The 4,695-nt window shown below is 45.7% G+C and overlaps 1 long non-coding RNA gene across 1 annotated transcript; it reads right to left on the bottom strand.

The window, feature by feature from the left end:
- Window positions 1-3,334: 3,334 nt before the first annotated feature.
- On the bottom strand, window positions 3,335-4,694 carry LOC120851518. Its single transcript, XR_005718341.1, has 2 exons — window positions 4,076-4,694; window positions 3,335-3,961 (listed from the first exon to the last, which is right to left on the bottom strand). It is a non-coding gene; the product is annotated as an uncharacterized LOC120851518 (long non-coding RNA).
- Between the last annotated feature and the right edge of the window lies 1 nt (window position 4,695).

The following is a 4,695-nucleotide window of genomic DNA, read 5'->3' as shown; positions in this document are numbered from 1 at the left end:
CACTTGCCTGGAAAATTCCATGGATGGAGGAGCCTGGTGGGCTATAGTCCATGGGGTCGCAAAGAGTCGGACACGACCGAGTGACTTCACTTTCACACTTAAGAAAACCAGAAAAGTAGGCTGTTACAATAAAACAGGAAGTTGTATACTAGAGTCTGGGTGTGGTCTGGAGAGAGGAATGGGTGGCTGAAGCACAGGTGCACGTGGTTAGATTGTTAGAAACCAAGGCATTGCAAGGCTGTGCTTGAAAATACTAGGGTGGCAGAGTCTTAAATGAAAACTGGAAAGTTGGAGGCCTCTACGATTCTTGCCTAGTGACTGTGAGGTCAGTGGAGAGCACAAAGCAGGGATGCACCAGATAGCACCAGCCTTCCGCTCCTTTCCAGGCCTCTGGGAAGGCGGTGGAGAACTGTTGGCAGCAGGACCTCTGAAACAGATGGGGGTTCAAATCCTGACTAGGTACGTGGCCAAGTCAATTCACTTTGTGCCTCACTGGTGTTAGGAGTAAAATGGAGATACAATAGCACTGACAAGTAAAGTGCTTATCACAAGGCCTGCCACGTGTACCAGAGCACTACTTGAATGTCAACATCACTATCATTTCCTACTTGAACAACAAAGGGGTTGTAACAGTCTCTAAGGCACAGACTCAAACTTTTTGGTCTCAGAATCCCGTTTTGCTCTTAAAAATTATTGAAGACTCCAAATAACTGAAAAAAAAAAAAATGTATCTACTGCATATCTACTGCAGATGAAAACTAAAAATTAGGCATAGCATAAGTGAGTATAGGGGAAGAACTTGCTGGAGTGGTGGGTCTGAGAGGCAAGAGAAGGCTTAAGAGAGTACAAGCAATTTGAATTTAGGCTTGAATTTTCTTGTGCTCGTTTAAGCAGAGGGAACAGCACATGCACACGACCAGAGGCAGGAATCAAAACAGTATAACAAAGCACATGTTTAGTTAGCTACAGTTTACACAGAAGTAGAATGCAATAATCTTTTATGTCTATAGACCTGTAAGTTGTGACAAATGTATACAGAAAACACTTATTAGACAATAAGTGTCTAAAGACAATATGCCCATCACCCCAGTAAATTCTATGTAGCCAATGCCCAACCCTCACTTTCTCAGCTGCAGGTAACAATCTGATTTCTGTTTTTAGTTTGTTTTTATTTGATTTTTGGCCATGTCACACAGCTTGTAGGATCTCAGTTCTCTGACCAGGGACTGGACCTGGGCCATGGCAGTGAAAACCTGGAATCCTAACCACTAGGCCACCAGGATATCCCCTAAGTTTTTACTTTATAAAATTAATTATACACTCAAAGAAGTTACACAGAGAGCCCATATACCCTTACCCCAGCTCCATCCAATGGTAACATCTTACAAAACTACAGAACATATCAAACCAGGAAACTGACATTAGTAATTAACTACAGACCTTATTCTGGTTTCACCAAAGTTTACATGCATTAGCTTGCTTTAAGGAACATAATTGGGCTTCCCTGGTGGCTCAGACGGTTAAGAATCTACCTGCAATGCAGAAGACCTAGGTTCAATCCCTGGGTCAGGAAGATCCCCTGGAGAAGGGAATGGCTACTCACTCCAGTATTCTTCCCTGGGAAATCCCATGGAGAAAGGAACCTGGAGGGCTTCGGCCCACAGGGTCCTAGAGTCAAAGACTGAATGACTAAACACCAGGACGTGATACAGGTGTGCTTATCTGGCACAGTGCCTGTGACTTAAATTCAAGAAATAATTTCACCATTTTTCTTATTGTAAAGGGAAATTTGGCTGACCACCCTGACTTTAAGGTTACTATAATTTTTGAACATGCCTGTCATGAATGTTTTGATGTATACACATTGCTTCCCTGGTGGCTCAGATGGTAAAGAATCTACCTGCAATGCAAGAGACCCACATTTGATTGCTGGATCAGGAAGATCCCCTAGAGAAGTGAATGGTTACTCATTCCAGTATTCTTGTCTGGAGAATTCTATGGACAGAGGAGCCTGGTGGGCTAGTCCATGGGGTCGCAAAGAGTCAGACACAACTGAGTGAGTAACGCTTTCACTTTCAAGGAACATGTGAGGATGTGCTGACTTCAGTCTTGTCTGACTCTGCGAGAGGTGAGAGGTGGGTTCTTTACCACTAGTGCCTCCTGCAAAGCCCCAAATATGCATTTAGAGATGGAAGGAGAACTCAAGGAAGTGCAGGAAAAGGACTGGAGGAGACATTTCTGAACAAACATCATTTGATGAACAACTTGGTATGAACGTTTACATTAATCCTTTGGCAAATGGAGTCTCCTATATGGCAGGAGAGCAAACGGTTGTTTTAATTGAAGGGCTGACTCTAGTTGAACTGAGGAAATGTTTTGTCCAGTCATGAAAACCCTGAATAATCATAATATTCCTGCTTACTCTTAACAAAGAGAAAAAAAAAATTTTAATCAGATTCTTCATTTTCTTACTCTTGCCTGACTGAAAAGAATAACTGTCAAACATCTGATATCCCTTTCAGGTTTAGACAGTCATCTGTATGCACTCCTTAATAAATTAGCTAACAATTTCCCAAACTGAAACAAACTCTTATTCCTTCCTGGAGTTTAGTTGTATTTCTGTCAGCTCTCCTACCTGCTCCAGCACTTTGTCTGACTATATTATTGATAGTGCCTTAATCTCTATCACAATATATTTACAGACATTGTTTACTTATCACAGGACTATGTGATGTTGCTGTCTTTTCTTGTATAGCCCAAGGGTACTAATAGTTTGGTATACTTTAGATCACACACACAATACTCTAAAATGCGTAAAGTCACTGGCACGAGACAATCATCAGATGGCTGGATGGCATCACTGACTCGATGGATGCAAGTCTGAGTGAACTCGAGTCTGAGTGAACTCCGGGAGTTGGTGATGGACAGGGAGGCCTGGGGTGCTGCGATTCATGGGGTTGCAAAGAGTCGGACACGACTGAGCAACTGAACTGAACTGATCCTTGATGGAAGCCCTATTTTTTTTTTTCCAACGCCACAGGGCTTGTGGGAAATTAGTTCCCCAACCAGGGATGGAACTATAGTCCCCTGGCTTGAAAGCATGGAGTCTTAACCACCCCAGGGAAGTCCCTGGAAGCCCTATTCTTTCTATCCCACCAAACCCCATTATGGCCTTGATGAACCTTTTCAAGCTGTGCGGGACTGGACTTAGGCAAAAGCTCCATACATGCGTTGGAAATATACCTGGTGACAAAGTCCTCATTTAAAGCCGTGTTTGTTTAAACCTTAGTTTGGCTTATCATTAATTACCACCAAACACACATAAGCCCTTGGGTAGAGCTGAGTGACCAAATATTTATTTCCTTGACTTTAAGACGAGCTTTTTATATCTTTGAAATCAAGATGCCTCTTAAATCAGATTTCAGAAATACTGTAACAAACTGCTTTTACTGTGTCCCCTGCTAGTTTATATACACTTTAGCTCTTAATTCACCAAATACTTGCTGTTATTATTATTATCATCTGTAATCACGCCCATTTTTTTTAACGCCCATTTTAAAGATGGGAAAGGCACAAGAAGGCTCTCATCTTCTCTAGGTAACACAGCTAGTAATGGTGGAAAGGAATAAGAATAATCCCAAAGCAAAAAGTACTTTACAATCCAATTTAGGTAGACTTAGCTAAAGGACACAGTTCTGGTTTTTGCACACACACAGACACACACACAAAGGAATTTTCAAATATAAAAAGGTAAATTAAAATAACAGTAAAAAACCAAATAAAAGACAAGGAAACGGGGACTCAGCAAGGTCAATGAGCTTGTCCAAGATTATACAGAGGATATCAGATCCAGAATCCATGGCAGATCTGTCTTGATTCCAAAGTGCGGCTTCTTTCCACCAAACCATGCTGCCAACAGACACGTGGTTAAGGGGATGCATAAATATTTGATGAATAATGCCTGAAAACAAAATTGACAAGGATGATGGTAAAAATATAAAAGATAGATTAAAAACGGAAAAGTAGTCCACGATCTAGAAAAAAAAAAAAAAAAGAATCACAAAGACACACACACCCCAATAGTTTTCAGAACGGAGCACTCAGGCTGAGCCACGCTGCTGGAACAAACTTTGCGCGAGGGCCGCCGGACACCCGGGCAGGCGGGAGCGGAGTCTTCCACCGGGATGGTTCCCACGGAGCCAGCCGGCCGTGGGGCACCGCAGCCAAGCCGAGCCGTCTCCCGCGCCCGTGTCCTCCCGACCGCGAGTCACCGGACCGGGCAACGCGGGACAACACCCGGAGGTCAGCCGCCTTTCCTGCCGGGCCGCTGGCTTAAAAAGAAACACAAACACGTGTCCCCGGCCGGTGCGCAGCCTCCCGTCGGGGTTGAGAGCAGCAGGGCGCTTCCCGCGGTCGGCCCGACGACCAAGCTCCCGAAGGCGGGAGCCTCCCGCGGTCCCAGCTCACTGCCGGGAAGCACCTGCCGTCGCGGTAGGCCCGGCCCAACGGCGAAGCGCCTAGGGCCCGGTTCCGCGTAGGCCCCAGGCGGGGCTCGGGGCCGCGCGGGCCGGCCGTACCGGCGAGCGCCGGCGCCCGGGCATTTCCTCTTCCTCCCTCCCTACGCGAGGCGCGGCGGCGCGGCGGTGGCCAGGCCGAGGCCGGGCTCGGGCGCCCGACCGCGGCCTGCCGGCGAGT

Source organism: Oryx dammah, unplaced genomic scaffold, assembly GCF_014754425.2.
Source record: "Oryx dammah isolate SB20612 unplaced genomic scaffold, SCBI_Odam_1.1 HiC_scaffold_25, whole genome shotgun sequence".
In the NCBI taxonomy this organism is placed as follows: Eukaryota; Metazoa; Chordata; class Mammalia; order Artiodactyla; family Bovidae; genus Oryx; species Oryx dammah.
Note: the sequence above shows the minus strand (reverse complement) of the source record. Positions and strands in the feature narration are given on the sequence as shown.